Source organism: Pristiophorus japonicus, chromosome 6 (genome assembly GCF_044704955.1).
Source record: "Pristiophorus japonicus isolate sPriJap1 chromosome 6, sPriJap1.hap1, whole genome shotgun sequence".
Classification (NCBI taxonomy): domain Eukaryota; kingdom Metazoa; phylum Chordata; class Chondrichthyes; family Pristiophoridae; genus Pristiophorus; species Pristiophorus japonicus.
The window spans coordinates 218,201,456-218,222,047 of record NC_091982.1 but is presented as its reverse complement, the minus strand read 5'-3'; the positions used below and the strand labels follow the sequence as shown (position 1 = coordinate 218,222,047).

Here is a 20,592-nt window from a genome sequence, read left to right as displayed (position 1 = left end):
GGAACGTAGGTAGCAAGAAAGACAGGAACATATGCACAGAGGGAGGAGGAGGGCCATCAGGGCTCTCAACAGGAGGCCTTAGGCTCTGAGGATATTCCTAGAGCACTTCTCCCACCCTCAATTAAGTGAGGAGCAGTATATTAGATGGCTCTGCTTCACCAAGGAGGTGGTCACAGAACTCTGACCAGACCTATAGCCTCAGACAAGGGTGACCACAGCTCTTCCAGTGGCAGTCAAGGTCAGTGTGGCCCTCAATTTCTTCGCCGGTGGGTCCTTCCAGTCTGCAACAGGAGACTTAGCTAACCGCTCACACTTCGCCATCCATCGCTGCATCCAGGAGCTGACTGAGGCTCTCTACAGCAGGAGAAGGGATTACATTGGCTTCCCGATTACCAGGGAGAATCAGAACGAGTGTGCATGTAGCTTTGCCAGGATAACGGGCTTCCCCATGGTGCAGGGTGCCATCGACTGCATCCACGTGGCTTTGCGGGCGCTGCATAACAATCCTGAGATCTTCTGTAACCGCAAAGGCTACCAGTCACTTAATGTACAGTTTGTGTGACCACAGACAGCGAATCCTTAATATCAATGCTATCCGGGCAGCAGCCACGAAGCCTTCATCCTGCGCCAGACCAGTGTGCCAGCACTCTTCCAGCCACCACGTCAAGCCCGAGGGTGACTGCTCAGAGACAAGGGCTATCCATTCTCCACCTGGCTCTTGGGGGGGCGCTAATGGGGCGCAAATGCGTTTTCGCCCAGGCTTGGCGAGAACAGCGGCTCCCGCTAAATTGGGTGAGGGTTTTGCGGCGGCGATAACACGTAGCGCCCCACTCGGCTGCACCCGGCGATGCTGATGTCATCACCGTGTGCAGCGCCCCGTTACTGTCCCGGAAGAAAAATCATCCCTCGCCCCCTGTTTTAGCGCCTGACGCTGACAACGACAGCTGTCGTGTTTCAATCGAATGTTGGCTAGAGGAGCGCTATTTAAAGACGCCAGCATCGAGTAAAGTTTTAGTTGGCCAATAATGGTTGCTGCTTACTTCCACATAGGCAGATAGGCATTTTGACATTTTTCACCGATTTGCAGTTGAAGGAGTGCTCTGGCTGTTAAAGATTTGTGACTTTCATTGAGAGCAGATTTAAAAGTGCAACATTTATATTGTTTCATGGGGGCTGTGTTGACACTCGACCTTGCGTTCTGACATCACTGTCGGAGGCAACTTAGGCAGAGAGAAAATCAGCAACATGTGGCCAGAGGGAGGAGGGCCAACAGGGCTCTCAACAAGAGGCCTTGCCCACCCAGGGTATTCCTGCAGCAGTTCTCCTACATCAATTTTACTGAGGAACAGTGTGTTCGAAGGCTATGCTTCAGCAAGGACATGGTCACAGAGTTCTGCCACCTCCTGCAACCAGACCTCCAGCCTCAGACTCGGGTGAGGACGGCTTTCTCAGTGGCAGGCAAAGTCATCATTGCACTCAGTTATTATGCCAGTGAATCCTTTCTGTGTACAACAGGAGACATCTCCAACATCATCCCACTTTGCCGTCCATTGCTGCATCCGTGAGGTCACAGATGCTCGCTACAGAGGAGGAGGGACTACATCTCCTTCCCTATGACCAGACAGAAGCAGCACGAGTGTGCAGGACACCATTGACGGCACCCACGTCACTTTGTGGGCACCGCATAACAATCCCGAGGTATTCCGTAAGCAAAAGGTTACCACTCACCGAATGTGCAGTAAGTGTGCGGCCACACACAGTGAATCCTCACCATCAATGTCTGTTATCGTGGCAGTAGTCACGATGCATTCATCCTGCACCATACCGGTGTGCCAGCTCTCTTCCAGCCACCACATCAAGCTCGCAACTGGCTGCTTGGAGACCAGGGCTAACCGCACTCAACCTGGCTCATGACTCTCCTCCACAACCCCAACACTTCTGCCCAGCACTCATACAATGAGAGCTATACTCCCACCCCAGGAATATAATTGAGCTGACCATCGGAGTGCTCAAGCAATGGTTCCACTGCCTTGACTGCTCGGGAGTGGTCCTCCAGTACTCGGCTAAGCAGGTGTCCCGTTTTGTCATCGTTTGCTGCATGTTGCACAACTTGGCCATCAAGAGGGCGCAGCCATTGCCACCAGCAGAGCTCCAGCAGCTCAGGAGGAGGAGGGGTATGAGGAGGAGGAGGAGGAACAGGAGGAGGATGTCCCCATCAGCACATCAATTTCCCCTTCCATACTACAGTCCCAATACTGAAATGAGAGACATCACCAAATATGCAACTTTCCAATTAAACTTTTATTACATAACATTCACCATAATTATAAAAGCAATTCAATTTACAAATTACCCTTGTGCAAAATTTTACATCCCCTCTTAACACTGGCTTTACCTATTCTACTGCTCCTACGTAGTGTCTCCCCTGTGGCTGCAGCATGGCTGGTCGAAGGCTACTGAGTGTCAGGGCCAGAGACTACAGATGGCCTTGCAGGATGCCCTCAACCAGCTCTGGGCCTGGAAGGCCTGGCTGTAAACTGCATCACCTCGGCTGAATCAGGAATGCTGTCACCGTGAGAAAGGACAGCAGGTTCCTGCTCCACTGCCACTCCCCCAGGGCAGCACCTCAGCATCCCTACCAATCTGCTGAAGCACAGATTGGTGGCTTGCTGTGACACTGTGAGATCCCTGGTGGACTGTGGTGGACCCAGCAACAATGGCGACAGTTAGAGCATACGTGGTATCCAGCTAGGGCTGCATGAGAGCAGTCTGAGCTTCCATGCCGCCAACCATTGACTGCATTACAACACTAAAACATCGCGTTGCCTCCGCTTGTGCTATAATGGAAGCTGCCTCATTGCCCATGACACGCGTCATGAGGTCTGTGTCTCCATGGTCTCTCTGGGAGTTCACCATCGTCTACAGACTGGAAATGATCGGCTCCATGGTGTGCGCAGAGCTCTGTGCAATGTTGGAGATGGTCTCCTCCACACACCTTACCATGGCTGAGAGGCTCTCAGGCACCCTTGCCATTGCACCTGTCATGTCAGAGTGCATGGCCATCACCCTTCTTGTGAAGGCCTCCCCATCGAGGTCCTCATCTGAGTCCTGTGCAGCAGAACTCACGCGTGAACTCTCTCTCCAGGGAGCTGGTTCCTGAGCTACCCTTTCCCCTTGGTCTTGCTGCAGCCTGCTGGGCCCCATTGCATCACCCAGTGCAGACCCCTCTACTAAGCTAACCTCTAAGGACTGCATAGTGCCAGTCTATGAACTGGTGCCTGCAGGTGAGAGATGCAGTGACGTGTTGTTTGGGTCCTCCGCCTCTTCTCCTTTTTCACTATCATTGCAGGGCTCAGAGACAGGCTGGTTATCTGCTTGCTGCTTATCTGAAAGCATAAAAGGCACAAGACTCGTGTTATGGTGAGGGACAGGGGGGGCAGGAATGGAGCAAGGAAGGCTGACAGTATCAGGAGCTGGAAAGTGATAAAGCCATCTGGTGTGAGGGGGAAGTGGGATGAGAAAAGGAGATGGGATAAAGATATCGTTGTTGCCCCCAGTGGGGTTCAACGTCCCTGCCGGCCACCACCTACAGGCCAATGAGCCACAGCACTCTCTCCTCCAGGTTGGACAGCTGCTGGAGCTGAAGTTCACCCTCGTCTGCCCTCTGCAGCTCCCTCTTATTGTGTGTCATCTTGGCCTACAAAAGAAAGGAATGTGTGTGAGCCAGAGTCCAGCTATTTGTCTGGGAGATATGCCTGCCATCGTTGAATAGCCGTGAATGTAGGCAAGGCGTGAGATGAGGTTGAGTTTAAGTAGCTGCACATGTTTGGTGGGTGAGTGGTGGAGGTGTGGTGGTTTGTGCAGTGTGCACAGACAGAGGTTCAGAGGTTGGTATGAAGGAAGTGTTGAAGCATGTACTCACTTTGTCCACCCGACTGAGGTCACTGAATTTCTTACGGCACTGTGTGAGGCTGTGTTGAATGACAGTGCTGGCTAACACTTCCTCTGCCACTTTGCTCAACATTGCCATGAAGACATGGGGCAATGACCTCCTTCCATTTGCCGGGAAGAGCACTTCCCTCCTTTGTTCAACTGTCCCCACCAATGTCTCCAATGCAGAATCATTGAAACAACGACACCTCTCCCTTTAGCAGCAGCCATAGCAAAACATTCTTGCAGTACCTCTCAGATCTCCTTCAGATGCAGGACTAATGAAAATGAGCAGCGACAGCTTGATATAACCTATCCTTTCAGATCTGGAATGAGCCAGTGTGAAGGATTGAAGGTTGATTGTTGAATGCAAGTCACCTGAAATTGGGTAGCGCTTTGGTGTTAACGTCCCTGTAGTGCCCCACTGAGGTCATTAACGCTTGATTTACTGCCCCCTTCCTTCCTGGGATACTAAAGCCCAATTTAGAAGTTAAGGTTTCTTTGCGCCTGGTGCTAAATTTTCAAAATTTAAAACGTTAGAGCTACTGAATGTCTCCTCCTTGATATCCGACTCATTTTATTGAGATTTTAAGCTGAATTTTTCGTGCAGTCTAAAGTATTTACTCCTGATGCTAATTCTCCAATTTTTCTACTGGCACCGCCATTCCTTGGCTATAACGAATATCTAGACATGGATGTCAGTCATGGCTCAGTGGTCGAACTCTCGTCTCTGAGTCAGAAAGTTGTGGGTTAAAGTCCCACTCCAGAGACTTGTGCACAAAATCTAAGCTGTTCTCCAGTAGAGTACTGAGGGAGTGTTGCATTGTCGGATCTGCCAACTTTTGGATGAGACATTAACCTGAGGCCCACCCCTGCCCTCTCAGGTGGACGCAAAAGACCCTATGGCACTATTCAAGGAAGAAGAGAGGAGTTATTTCCAATGTCCTGATCAATATCTATCCCTCAACCAAAATCACTAAAACAGATTATCTGGTTATTATTGCATTGCTGTATGTGGGACCTTGATGTATGCAAATAGACTGCCATGTTTTCTACATTACCACAGTGACTGCACTTCAATTGCTATTCATTGGCTGTAAAGTGCTTTGGTACGTCCTGACGTCATGAAAGACATAAATGCAAGTCTTCCTTTCTTCCTTTCTTTCTTTCTCTCTCTTTCTCTCTCTCTCCATCTCTCTCTCTTTTTTTTCCTCTCTCTCTTTTTTGTAGTGTCTCTGCACTGTATTATAAAGTCACACAAGGCATATACTACAGGCAAGGTCACTACATGACCTGCACTTTTATTCCCAGGACCAAGGAGTGCTGAGCCTGCCTGGAACCTCCCTTTAAGTACCTGGCTGACCAGGTGAGGAGTGTCTCCCACAAGTTCACCCCCTGTGGTCAAAGTGTGTATTTCACAATTGTATACAGTGTACAGTGTTGTTACATATTGGTTACAGTTATGTGAAGGTTACAAACATGACATTTTTCTCTTTCTTTTTTTCTCTCTTGCAAGTCTTCCTTTCTTCCTTTCTTTCTCTCTCTCTCTTTTTCTCTCTCTCCTTTGTGTCTCTCTCTTTTTTTTCTTTCTCTCTTCTTTTCTCTCTCTTTTTCGCTCTCTTTCTCTCTCTTTTTTTTTTCTCTTTTTTTCTTGAATAAAGTAAGCCTGGATATGTGAAAGATCCTGTCTAGCAGTTATGGCTGTAAGTGTGTGCGTGAAAGAGAGAAAGATATAGGCCCAGAAATTGCGGTTGGAGGCTTCCCTGGATGCCTCCGACCACAACATTTTTTACGCAAGTATGTGCTGGTCCCGGAGGTACAAAAACTTCTGGTCCTGGGCCTTGATGCGCAGGCCTACACAGCGGCCCACATATCCCATCAGTGTCAGCGAATCACTGGGATTACAAGTGCCAGACCAACCTATCAAAATGGAGTATCCCCATTCAATAGTTATGGTGAGTGCCGTTTGCATGGAGCTGCCATAACTATGAATGGGAAGAACCCAAAAAACACAGAAACATATTAAATCATTTTTTTTAAATCACATATTTAAAATTCATTGAAATTGAATTTAATTAAATATTTTATACAAAAATTAATTTTTTTGATTTTTTTTTTAATATGTTTTCACATGGGTAAAAATCAGCTTACCTTAATGGACAGGGTTTTAATATAAAAATTGGTAATAATTGTTTATTTTTCTATCTTTTGAAATTCTTATGCTGGTAAAAGCAAGCCTTATGTCTGCTTTTACCAGACATAAGAAGTTGAAGGACATTCGCTGGGCAGAAGTTGGGCAAATAGCCCAATTCTCCGCCCACGAAGACCCTTCTCCCGGTGACCGATTGCAAGTTCCGGGTTTAGGCGCATGCGTAGTGTGTGCGCACCTGGAACTTGAGCGGCCCCTACGGGGCAGCAATATCTGGCTCATAGTATGAAAGTGTGTGTGTGTTTGTGTTCATATACATGTGTGAGTGTGTGAAAAGTAGCTTTCTTTAAACTGATACAATGGAAGTGTAAATATTTTATCCATATTGTATTGGATAAGTAAATATTCAGTTGGATAAATTTAAGATCACTGGGGTTGAAGTATATGACAAAGCAGTTATTGATCAAATGATTCAGATGATGGTGTAAAATGTAGGAGAAGAACATAACTGCTTCATCAGTGTTATCTGAATTCAAATATGTGGTGTAAATGTTATCCCAGTTTAAAACTTCTAGAAATTCATTATTAAAACTGCTAAACAAACTTTATTGATAAAAAAAATCTGATGTGAACTTCAGTAAATCTGCTTTTGTACCTCCTGTCCTGATAACGCGTTTCTTGTCCTCCTAAAACAAATCTGGTATTTTTGATCCACTTTTCTCTTTCAACTAACTTCTTGATGATCTTTGTAAAGAACCTCTCTATATTGCTCTATTCTGATTTCAAATTAAGATCCACTTCAAATGTTATCTCTCTCGGGTCATCTGCTGCTCATCTCCTGTAAGACTCCTGGTTCCAATGGTCTCCCTTCCCATTCTTCTCAAAATGAATGCCACTGAGCTTACCCAGTTCACATCAAATCTCACCAATCTCCCTTACTCCTTTTCCCTGAAATGTTGGTCATCTTCACCCAATCCCAAAGAAACATGACCCCTCATCCCCTTCTAACTACTGACCCAATGGCCAGAATTTTGCCTACCTTGGCAGGTCTGGTGCGGGCAGTGTCCATGGTGGGTCCGCTACTGGCTCCAAACCACTGTTGAAAATTAACTTACTTTAATGGGGCCTATTAATCCTGCCCAGCGTGTTACCTGACCCAATGAGATGCAGCGAGTCTCGTGACATCATTCGTGACACGTTTTCAGCTGGAATTTTTAAAGGAACCATGGCCACATTATATTTGAGGTTTCATCTAACATACTGCTGTCAGTGCATTACAGCATTGGAGTGCTGCAAACACTGACATTGACTGCACAGAGGCAGAGGGCTGTACCCAGCTTCTCCGATGACTCCCTCCATGTGCTTATGGAGGGAGTCAGAGCACATAGGGAGGTCCTCTTCCCTTCCGATGATTGGAAGAGACCTCCCCAGGAGACCAAGACAGCCTGGTTGGAGATTGCAGCGGAGACCACAAGCAAGGATGTGGTCAGGAGGACCTGGGTGCAGTGCCGCAAATGTTTCAATGATCTCATTAGATCAGGAAACGTTAGTACAAAGCTACACTCAACTGCATCCTGCTGTGCCTCTCATCACATCCCCATCACTCTGCCTTCCCTACCCTATTCCTGCACATCCTTACTCACACCAACTTACCTTGCACCTCCACACATCCCTCTCTTTCTGTCTACATTATTACATTCCCATCTATCTAGTCACCCCTCACACTCACCCTCATCCTAGTGCAATCATACCAATAAACAACACGCAAGGGTAGTTACTTGGGTGTTTTATCCAATGTTTATGTAAAGTTTCTGTTAATACATTGTCAAACATTGAATTCTTTATTTTCAAGACTTTCCGGTCTTGGACAGATTCGTGTGCATCTTTGTAAGTGGCTTAGTGAGTTGCAGTGAATGGTGAGACATAACAGTACCTCCCGCTTTGTTGATGAGTGTGAAAGAATGGCTTGAGCATTGCAGGGAGGCTTTATAATGTTGGTTTGGGGCAGTGCCAAACTGGTGCATCATGTGGCAGCCATATGGGTGTACAGCATAAAGTTAATTAAATCTGTCCATGATGAGGTGAACCCTGGCCTCCCAGGCAGCAATGCACTCAGGTGCTGATGCCCTCTGTCCTGTGCAGCATCAGGTGGTTGCAGAGAAGGTTGGTGGTGCTATTATTGGTGCTGCTGGTGTTGGGCTCATCGTGGTCTGATTCTGAGGACCAAGGTGAGACAGTGCAAATGGCATCCATGTTGATGGAACAGATGGCAGGTGAAGTACAGATGACAGAAGTTTTCTGTTAAAAAAGTGTTATGTCTTTAGATGCTCTGATAATGACTCCACAAGGCAAAGTATTGTACTTGAACTGTAGTGACCTTAGTCCATTTAATATAACTCCAGAGTGAGGATACCACATGGTGGACTCCCTTTTATACCTGGGTACCTGTGGTGTACAGGTGACCCCTGGGCCTCCACCAGTTGCACCCTCTGGTGGTGCCAGCATAGTGTATACAGTGTGAACCTTGTTGATGGTACCTCCGGTAAACAAGTCTCCATCTTATGCACTTACAGTGACTACACAGAGAGTATATCTACAGCATACATATATAACATCACTCTCCCCCAAGTCTTTTGTGCCAATACTTTTGCACGATGTGCTCTGGCTTAGCTCTCCCCAGACTTAAGTGCCAATAGCCCTTGCACCTTGGCGGTGCTTTGGCTTGGCTCTCTTCCTGTTAACCTCCAAGTCCTTATTGCAACAACGTTGGGTAGCGGTTACCAGTTGGGATGGTTCGATGATGCAGTGGGGCTTCAGTGGGTTCTGGGTGTGATCCATGTGTGTGTCCATGGCTACATACATCCATTTCCCCTCTCGCACCCCCCCCCCCCCCACACATGTGGATCATACCGGTGGCACATCACATTCATATACATTCAAGTCCAGAAAAGGAAATTTGCATTTACATCATTGCATTTGTGATACAGTTGTGAGGCAAGTACATTTGACTGGTGAGATATATTGATGGTACATCTTTGGGATCAGTGCTGGGATCAGAACTGGTGTGTGAGGACAAGCTAGATCCAGAGCTGCTGGATGGTGTCCAGGTAGCCTGGTGGCAGCACATTGCCCGGAGCTGGCAGTGGGAACCTAGTTGGCTCGAGTTGCCTGCTCTCGGGGCCTTTGCCGTTGCTCCTAGCATCAGGCAGGTTCACAGATGCCTGTTGTCATGTATGTAACCTTCATGTAACAACACTGCAATACTGTATATACTTGAGAAATGCACACATTGACCACAGGGGGTGAACTTGTGGGAGACACTCCTCACCTGGTCATCCAGGTATATAAAGGGAGGTCCCACGCAGGGACATCACTTCTTGGTCCTGTGAATAAAGGTGCAGGTCACAGAGTGACCTTGTCCATAGAATGTGCCTCATGTGGATTTGTGATATTGTGTAAGGACTTTACACCTGTGACCTCTCTGTCCTCTCCTTGCACCCTGGGTCACTGCTGCTCCCAGAGGAGCAGTCATCTAGCAGTGCACAGGGAACTGCTAACTCGCTTGCCTGAGCATTATTTGGTTTGGGATCCTGGCTGGTCCCGGTCCCAATTGGGAGAACCATTGCGGGTGACCCTTCATTCCCGGGTGTAACCTTGGTGGCGATGGGATCTGAGGGCTGCACCTTACCACAGTTTGCTCTTTCAGGCTCGTGGCGGTTGGTGCCATTGGTGGAGGTGGAGTGGAGCCGAACAGGGGCAGGGTATCAATACTGGTGCCGTTGCCCTCCTGAGATCGCTTGCTCTGCAGCTTGTCTATTTTAGCTGCTTGTGGCCACACTCAGTGGTGCATCACTCTGGTCCCAGGGGTGCAGGCTACAGCATTGAGTAGCCTGCTGGACCTGTGTGCTTCCGGTGGGTATTTGCCCGCTACATTATCAGAATACAGTTGAAATCCTGCATCGCACAATGTTTCATTGCTTATTGTAGATAAACTGTAGCTCCGATCGCAATCACCTGACTTTTCTTTGCTTATTACATGTATAAAACTCTGATCATCAATTACAAGCTTTACATTTAGCTCACAATTGTTATTACATTGAGTGAGAATGTGGGACTGCTCCTTTAAGTGTGGTGGGTTGCTTGCCTCCTTTAAGAGAGCCTTGCTATCTTTACCTCAATCCTCTTCTTCGCTTGGTACCACGTGTTGCTCCATCAGCGCTGCACCTCGTGATCCGGCCGCCGCCATCTTTTTCTTCAGCGCTTCACCTCGTGGTTTCTTCCTTCCACGATGTCGGCTGCTGTGATCCTCTTCTCCCCGGGTTCCACCACTGAAGCTGGGAAGTCGCCTTTGGATCCGATTTTCTTCCTCCAGAGTCCTGCCACTGGAGCCTGGAAGGTGCGTTCGGGTCGTCTCAGCCGGATCATCTCCGCGCAGTCGTGCTGAGCGGTCTGTGCCTCGGATGCTGTGCTGGTCTGCTCTCTGGTGCCGGATCCAACCTCAGGTGGGGGCTTGCTTTGCCTCTGAGCGTGGGGGATGTCGATCACTGGAGGGATGAAATCTTCCCAGCTCCAATAGATCTTCTTCATCCACCTTCTTCCGAGTAGCGTTGTCCATCACCTGCAACAATCCACAGTGGTAACTTGTGCATCACGCCATCATGGAGTACCTTAACATTCGCACTACCAACGACTGGGATAAGTTCATTGGTGTGGGTGCGCAGTTTTGCTTGAACCGGGACCAACTCGGGTCGTTCAGTTTGATTGTCCCATAGCCTCTAAAAGGCTTCTTGATTCATTAATGACTGGCTCGCCCCCGTGTCCACCTCCATGAAGACTGGAGCACCGTTTATCTCGCCTTCCATCCTCAACGGGGAACATTCTGTGGTGCAGGTAAACATTCGTACACCTCATCGTGGGGCTGAGCTACCTCTCTGACCACCTCTTCATAATCCGAGCTGGATTCATGGCCCTCTGCAGACTCTTCATCAATACGGTGAGTCCTATTTCTTTTACACATTCACTGGAGGTGGTCCTTTGTGCTGCACCTTTTGCACACATAGTCCTTAAAACGGCACTGGTGAGCCCTATAATTTCCGCCGCAACGCCAACATGGTGCTAACCGATTAGTCCCCATCGGCGGACTCAGAGTTAAGGGACTCGGGGGGCCTGTTCTCTCTCTCCTGAGGAGATTCACGTTCTACAGTCCTGCCTCTAAAAGGTGCCAGTCTGTGTACCGCACTTGCTGGGTTTGAGTCCTGAGGATGAGTCATCCGCCTAGAGCTGCAGGTCAAGGTCATGAATGCCTGGCACATGGTGATGGCCTTTTGCAGTGTGACTGTGGTATCTGCAGATAATAGCCTGTGAAGAAGGCCCCCATGGCCGATTCCGATGTCAAAGATATCCCGCAGCACTTCGGTGAGGTGTTCGACGAATTCACACGGTGCTGCCAGCCTCCTGAGGTCTGCAGCATATTTAGTGATTTCCTGGCCTTCGGGCCATCCGTGGGTGCAAAACCAGTGTCTGGCTGTGAGGATGCTCTCTTTGGGCTTGAGTTGTTCTTGAACCAGCATTACAAGCTCCTCATACGTCTTGGTCGTTGTCTTTGCTGGTGCCAGCAGGTCCTTGATGAGGCCATAGACTGCGGGCCCACAACTGGTGAGCAGGATAGCTCTGCGCTTATCAGCCAGCGTGGCTGGATCATCGCCTGCCAGGTCGTTTGCTGTGAAGAAATTGTTGAGCCTCTCCACAAAGTCGTCCCAATCATCCCCATCGGCGAGCTCCTACAACGTACCAAGATTAGCCATTTTCGCGTAAAAGTCCGTAATCTCGTCGACAATTGTTATGTATTTAGATGCTCTGATAATGACTCCACGAGGCAAAGTATTATACTTAACTGTAGTGACCTTAGTCCATTTAATATAACTCCAGAGTGAGGATACCACATGGTGGACTCCCTTTTATACCTGGGTACCTGTGGTGTACAGGTGACCCCTGGGCCTCTACCAGTTGCACCCTCTGGTGGTGCCAGCAGAGCGTAAACAGTGTGAACCTTGTTGAACCTCTGGTAAACAAGTCTCCATCTTGTGCACTTACAGTGACTACACATGAGAGTATATCTATAATATACATATATAACAGAAAGCTTACTGGATCCTGGGCTTCATGAATAAAAGTGTAGAGTGCAAAAGTGTGGAAATTATGATGAATCTGTATAAAACACTGGGGACAGCCTCAACTGGAGTATTGTGTCCAATTCGGGTCACCGCATTTTAGGAAGACTGTGAAGGCCTTGGAGAGGGTGCAGAAAAGATTTACGAGAATGACACCAGAGATGACGTACATCAGTTATGTGGATAGACTGGAGAAGATGGTGTTGTTCTCCTCAGAGCAGAGATGATTGAGAGGAGATTTGATAAACATGTTCAAAATCATGAGGGGTCTAGACAGAGTAGATAGAGAGAAACTTTTCCCATTAGCAGAAGGGTCGAGAACCAGAGGACACAGATTTAAGGTGATTAGCAAAAGAACCAAAGGCGACATAAGAAAACATTTTTTACACAGCGAGTGGTTAGGATCTGGAATGCCCTACCTGAAAGGGTGGTGGAGGCAGACTCAATCACTGCTTTCAAAAAGGAGTTGGATAAGTACCTGAAAGAAAAAAATGTGTAGGGCTACGGGGAAAGGATGGGGGAGTGGTCTCGCTGAGGTGCACGATGGGCCAAATGGCATTCTTCCATGTGGTAACCGTTCTATGATTCTATGATTCTATAATGGTGAGAGAGTTCTTCGGATGAGATGACACTGGATGGAGACTTTGCTGGAAAGACTTTCAGCCTGTTGAATCTGTGCTGGAAACGGACTGGGCAAGAGCTTCTGCCTGAGGAAAGTGATCTCTGTCAGGTGGGAGCTTTTACTGTACATTTGATGCTGTCAGGTAATCAGCTGGAGCAATAGCCACAGAACTTCCACCTCAGGTTGACAAGTGTGCTTCCTAAGCTGTGTGAATCCTGTGGCCATGGAGGTAAATTAAAAAAGTAAGTGAATAAAGGCTCTTAAGTGCTTGTAAACTATCTGATAACAATTTCAATTGGGTCGCCTGCCGGTCGGGTTGGCTCCACAATGATAGACCCGCCTGGGGGAAAGGTGCATGTAGGTGGGATGACTGCAGGTTTCCGACCCGCTGTCAAAAATAACAACCTTCCCACCCGACCCGCCACCGACTGTGCCCCCTACCACATCAGAAAATTCCCTTACTTTGATATTTTCCACAGTTATGAAAGCTGCTGTTAACTCTTAAATTATCCATTACCTTGAAAGTTCCGGTCTAATTCATAATCTCCAGTATGGATGTTAGCATGGCCATTCCACTGATGAACTTCTGTAAACCCTTTTTTTATGTCCCACCCCGATAGCCATTGATTATTTTGTTGTCCATGTAATGCACCTTGGAAACCAGCACCCATCATAACCATGGACATTTCCAAAGCCTTTGACTGGTTCTGGGTTTTTGCATTTTTTAAAATATTTGTCAATTTTTCCCACTTTTCGTTTCCTGCAGTCATCTATACCTGCTGGGCTGCAGTTCCTATGGGTATCTTCATCCTCTTATCCACCTGGTATCTTGTCCATGTGCTCATTCTTCATGTGAGTGTTGACAGGCTACTTGAGTCTATTTATCATATTTTTTGCTGCTGGCCCATGTCACAATGGCCAATATCAGGGATCAAATCACATTACTTGAACTGATGTTATTCTAACACATGATTAGAACTGCAATGATATTTGGGTTTCATGTCACTGAATGTTACAGGAGAATAGCATATCTTGTGCAAACTCTAATATAATTACAAATGTAGCTGAAAACTAATATATCTTTTCTATCAGTGAATTATTTATTAGATTTTTGTGGAATTAAGAGAACGCAGTATAAAAAAACATGTAGAAATGAGATTAGATCACCCTGGATTTGAGTGCCAAAACACGCATGAATACCTTAATAAAGATACCTGCCAAGAAAATGATCAAAATATATCAGTGCTTAGTTAAAGGAAAAGCTCATTAAAAGTCAAAAATAATTACGTATCGAGTGCTCGTTAAAGTTCAGTTTTATGAGACATTCTGTTGTTTGTTTTTTTATTTACTCATTCAAAAACAGAAAAGAATTGCTTTGCGGACTGTTTTTTTAAAAATTACAAAAGACTGGTCATGGGTACAATCCTTGGCCTGATATTTTGTTGTTTCCCTAAGTTCAATGATACGGAGTGTTAGAAATAGAAACATAGAAACATAGAAACTAGGTGCAGGAGTAGGCCATTCGGCCCTTCGAGCCTGCACCACCATTCAATATGATCATAGCTGATCATGCACCTCAGTACCCCATTCCTGCTTTCTCTCCATACCACTTGATCCCTTTAGCCATAAGTGCCACATCTAACTCCCTTTTGAATATATCTAACGAACTGGCCTCAACAACTTTCTGTGGTAGAGAATTCCACATGCTCGCAACTCTCTGAGTGCAGAAGTTTCTCCTCATCTCGGTCCTAAATGGATTACCCCTTATCCTTAGACTGTGACCCCTGGTTCTGGACTTCCCCAACATCGGGACCTTCTTCCTGCATCTAACCTGTCCAATCGCATCAGAATTTTATATGTTTCTATGAGATCCCCTCTCATTCTCCTAAATTCCATTGAATATAAGCCTAGTCGATCCAATCTTTCTTCATATGTCAGTCCCGGGCATCAGTCTGGTGAACCTTCGCTGCACTCCCTCAACAGCAAGAAAGTCCTTCCTCAGATTAGGAGACCAAAACTGTACACAATATTCAAGGTGTGGCCTCACCAAGGCCCCGTTCAACTGTAGTAAGACCTACCCACTCCTATATTAAAATCCTCTCACTATGAAGGCCAACATGCCATTTGCCTTCTTCACCGCTTGCTGTACCTGCATGCCAACTTTCAATGACTGATGTACCATTACACCCAGGTCTCGTTGCAACTCCCCTTTTATTAATCTGTCACCATTCAGATAATAATCTGCCTTCCTGTTTTTACCATCAAAGTGGATAACCTCACATTTATCTACATTATACCGCAATGTATTTGCCCACGCACCTAACCTGTCCAAGTCACTCTGCAGTCTCTTAGCATCCTCCTCACAACTCACACTGCCACCCAGCTTCGTGTCATCTGCAAACATGGAGATATTACATTCAATCCCTTCATCTAAATCATTAATGTATATTGTAAATAGCTGGGGTCCTAGCAATGAACCTTGTTGTACCCCACTAGTCACTGCCTGTCATTCTGAAAAGGACCCGTTTATTCCTACTCTTTGCTTCCTGTCTGCCAATCAGTTCTCTATCCACGTCAAGACATTACCCCCAATACCATGTGCTTTAAGTTTACTGCTATCTCTGGTTACTTTAATAATCAGGATTGACTGTAAACTAATCTGGGTGGGTATTTTGGTCTGGATTTTGGGCTTTTTGTATTTCGAGGTGTTAATCGCGGCGGAATGTTAAAGGTAGTGCTTGAAAATAGATTGCGCCTTCGACTGCAAGTTTCGGAAAAATGTAAGTTGGAGAAGCGTTGATGTTAAGTCAGGCGTTACACAATGGACTTTGTGCGCCCGAGCCGAAACTTGCGACAGTAAAGAAGTTTCATTGTTGTTTAGTGCCCTGCAACATAACGTTGCATATTATATGGTTTTATTTTGGTGGCGGATGTTTTTGTGACTTTGTTGCAGTAAAATTTATGACTCATCATTTGCCATTGGTGTCTTGTGCATCATTCCAACATTCACCGGAGAAGTGCCTTTATGGGGGCACATAGCGTGTCCATCCCTCAGTTTCCTCCATTTAGGAGATCCAGTCCATTACGAGCTGGTGACATGCGAGCGTTGGTGCAGCAGCATCTCCACTCCCGCTCTCCCGTGGATGGTGTGGCTATTCAGTGGGGGCCTCTCCAGGCTTCTCTTCGTCGTCCTCCTCCTCCTGAGGTGGGCCTGCAATTCCCACTGGCAATGCCTGGCCCCTCATGATGGCCAAGCTGTGCAACATGCAGCATACCAGTATGAATTCAGATACCCGTGAAGGCTGCCTCCAGAGCGGTGCAGGCATCTAAGAGATGGCTTATCTCTGTCAGCATTTCCTTTGGGAAGCGCAGCCTTCTCACACACTGCTCCCCAGAGAGCTGGAGGTCTGACCACTGGTGCCTGTAAACCCATGGGGGGGTAAGCCCTCCTCCCCGGACGACTTCCGCCTCTCATGATCCGTGGGCCGACATGGCTAAGAGTCCTTCCTCTACCTTGACACCGCGTGGCAATAGCATGGAGCATGTTATGCTGGCGAACTAGTAGTGCCCCCATTAAATTTTCTCACTGAAGTTGTAAGGTTACTGTAATGGCAGATAAAAGTGAAGTTTGCAAATTGGAGCTTCACACAGCATTATGTGCACAACCGTTGTAGTCAATATGACTTGCGATGTAGGATCCTCATCCCTCCTTTTAAAAATGCTGCCAATACTGCCTGCCGCACCCTGGAACTGCCTGGTTTTTTTCAGGTGTTTCCTGGAGAGGATGTTAAATGAGGCGTTAAGGCCGAAAGTTCCATCTGGGGTGCTAGTGCAGTGTTGCATGACGATTGACGTTATCATCATGTTAAAAACGGAAGACGGGGCGGTAAGTTTTTGTGGCAGTGCAAACCAATAACCGAATCTTCTGGCCGGGCGGTAAATCCTGGATGCCTGGCATAAGGCCCAAAAACGGCATTTAGCACCCCACCGGGGCACGAGCCGAGGTGCAAGTGAGCCAAAAATCCAGCCCATTATGTTTAATCAGAGTTTAAGATGGAATATAACAGATTAGTTATGCAGCAAAAACAAACAACCGTAATAAGTAGTTGATACCAATCCTGATCGAACAAATGGCTCGCGTACCTGAGCAGTTCTCTGCCTTGCAGTCTCTTTCTCTGTCTAGAGCATCATTTGGTAAAGCATGGGATCACTCGAAGAGTGTTCGACCAGCTCAACTTCTGTTTCACTCTCCCCTCACACCATTTGTGTGAGGAGGCTACCTTTATTCTCTTTTTAGGACTGGGCCTGACACGAGATATTGACAAGACCTCGTGACCTATAGAGATTCCCCTAAAAACTTAATATCCATTAAGGCTTCTAGTTCTTTGTCTCGATTCTTGTTTCAAGAACCTGCCCAAAATATTCTTATGATTTTGGCCATATGTCTTTCTTGTTTATACTTCCCAGGGCTCGTTCTTCCTGTGGAAATTGTTTCATCTCTCTTTTGTCTGTATCTTGCCTTTGATGCCATGAGGCCAAACCAGAAAACTGCTCGCTTTAGAGCCGTTATCTCCATTATGATGTAGCAACGTGTTTACATTAACTCTCACAACTTCCATTCACTCTAAGGGCTAGACTTTCCTTTATTGTGTAGATCACCCAAAAATGGGTGTTATTTTCAGCATTGGCGTTTATTATAGGTTTTGAGATCACCAGAATATCGGCCATTTTCGAAACCCGTAGTTTTCACTTTATAAAATGGGCGTTAGCGGGAGCAATGTGAAATGGGCGGTAGCGGTAATCTTTTTTTCTTCTGCTGTAAAATGTTGGCATTCATAACAACACCATAGCAATGGTCATTTCCTGCATTTCAGGAGGTCAGGGGTCATCAATACATGTGCAGAAGAGGAACGAGAGAGAGCAGAGAGGAAGAGAAAGCATGTGTGGGTGTGTTGTCTGGTTCTTTGTGGTTTGTTTAGCTGTTGAGGGAGGTAGTAAAGATTTTTGTGAGGAATAAGAAGATATTAGAGCAATATTTAGTTTGCTGACACAGAAATATTGGCAAAAAAAAAATAACATGGAAGGTGTTACGTGTGGGGAAAGAATCAGACTGAACACTGTGAGCTCAAAGTAAAGTGTGACCTTAGTCTTTTACTGCAAGTCTCCAGAGTGCCTCGCCAACCTGTGAGGCCTCCTTAAATACATGTGCTCGCAAGGGATTATGAGATCCCTTGGGAATCCAGGGGATGAGCCCACTGGTAAAGAGTAAATACAAGTTTACATATATAACAACACTTCCCCCCACCAAAGTCAACAGTATAACTATTTACAAGGTGAGTCGATCTGGGGCCCTTCTTGCCCTTGTTGATCGTCTCAGTATGAAAGCTGGTATTGGTGAATCAATTGTTGGGCCCTCGCTGGGCTGCTGTGCAGTTGGCCTTGCTGGGCTGCCTGGTGTGGTGGGTCCTGCTGGGCTGCTGTGGATGATGGGTTTGTGGCCAACCACAGTGCCGGTTGCCACTGGTGTGTATGTTGGGGGGGTTAAAGAAGGTAGGGTCCAAAGTGGGTTGCTCAGGATAGTCCGTGAATCTGAGTTTGATTTGGTCCAAGTGTTTCCGGTGAATGAGTCCATTTGAAAGTTTGACCCGAAACATCCTGCTTCCCTCTTTGGCCACGACAGTATCGGGAAGCCACACGGGACCTTGTCCATAATTCAATACAAGTACAGGACATTGATTTCAATCTTGTGTGACACATTTGCGCTATCATGGTATGCACTTTGCTGAAGCCACCTGCTCTCTACCTGTTCATGTAGATCACGGTGAACTAACGAGAGCCTTGTCTTAAGTGCTCTTTTCATGAACAGTTCACCAGGTGGGATCCCAGTGAGCAAAAGGGGTCTCGTGCGGTAGCTAAGCAGGACTTGGGATAGGCGAGTCTGCAGTGAGCCTTCCGTTACCCTCTTCAAGCCCTACTTGATGGTTTGCACTGCCCCCTCTGCCTGACCATTGGACACTGGTTTAAATGGGGCAATTGTGACATGTTTGATCCCGTTTCGGGTCATGAATTCTTTGAACTCAGCACTGGTAAAACATGGCCCGTTGTCGCTCACCAGGACATCGGGTAGGCTGTGTGTGCAAACATGACTCGCAGGCTTTCAGTCGTGGCAGCGGACGTGCTAGCCGATATTATCTCACATTCAATTCATTTGGAGTATGCATCTACAAATGCAAGGAATATTTTACCCAAGAACGGGCCTGCATAATCGATGTGTACCTAGACCACGGTTTGGAGGGCCAAGACCATAGACTTAGCGGTGCCTCTCTGGGTGCATTGCTTAACTGCAAGCATGTATTACATCTGTGCACGCAGAACTCTAAGTCCGCATCGATACCGGGCCAGCACACGTGGGATCTGGCTACCGCTGTCATCATTACAATGCCTGGGTGGGTACTGTGGAGGTCACTGATGAAGGTGTCTCTGCCCTTCTTGGGAACCACTACTCGATTGCCCCACAGAAGGCAGTCTGCCTGTATAGACATTTCATCTTTGCACCACTGAAACGGCTTTATCTCTTCCTGCATTTCCACTGGGACACTGGACCAGCTCCCGTGAAGCACAGAGTTTTTGACTAGGGACAATAAGGGATCTTGGCTCGTCCAGGTTTTGATCTGCCGGGAGTGACGGGTAATTGCTCACCCTCAAATGCTTTCATAACCATGGCTAGATCTGCGGACTGTGCCATTTCTACTTTCGTGGTGGGCAATGGCAGCCCACTGAGAGCATCGGCGCAGTTTTCTGTGCCTGGCCTGTGGCGGATGGCATAGTTTTATGCGGACAGGTGGGTGGGGTGGCTTGACCCATCCACCTCCACGGAGGTGTGTGGGGGGCCTGACCCATCCACCTCCATGGCACGAACCTGGTATTGCAGTACTTCCAGGAACGGTGCTTGGGCTCTAGGCCTTTTGGCTAAGAGCATTGGCGCAGGGTGATCCTTGATGTGTGCAAGGTGACCTCTGGCGTTTGTGATCTGACAAAGAATTGGAAAGATTGGCAACGAATAAAAAAGAAACATGAGCGGCCTTTTGGCTAAGATCAAGTGTAGTATCTGTTCTTATCAGTTTAATATCCCCTATGGGGACATGATATTGAATTGATTTTTGGACAGGGAGCTGGATCAGGGGCATGCCCCGTCCACTCCATGCACCGACCTGGTATTGCAATATTTCCAGGAACGGTGCAACTTCGCCTCTCGGCCTTTTGGCCTAAGATCAAACACATTGGCGCAAAGTGATCTTTGGCGTTCGAGTTGATCTGGAACGAAATTGGATTTTAAAAAAAAAACATGAGCGTCCATTCTGGATTCGGGCTGATGCATTAGTATTTATCCCCTTACTCTCGGAAAACAGGTATATGAGTGACTTATGGTCAGTTTCCAATTCGAATTTTAACCCAAACAGATATTGATGCATTTCATTTACCCCATAGACACATGCTAATGCTTCTTTTTCAATCATGCTGTAGGCTCTCTCAGCCTTAGACAGACTCCTGGATGCATAAGTAACCGGTTGCTATTTCCTAAAATTATTACCTTGTTGCAATACACACCCGATGCCATATGATGATGCATCACATGCTCGTACCAAACACTGACGTGGATCATACAACACAAGCAATTTGTTTGAGCATAACAATTTTCTCATTTTTACAAAGGCATTATC

General features: G+C 47.0%; 1 pseudogene; it reads left to right on the top strand.

Moving 5' to 3' along the window:
- The first annotated feature begins 19,942 nt into the window (after positions 1 to 19,942).
- Positions 19,943 to 20,119, top strand: LOC139266528 (U2 spliceosomal RNA; annotated as a pseudogene).
- Positions 20,120 to 20,592: the final 473 nt, after the last annotated feature.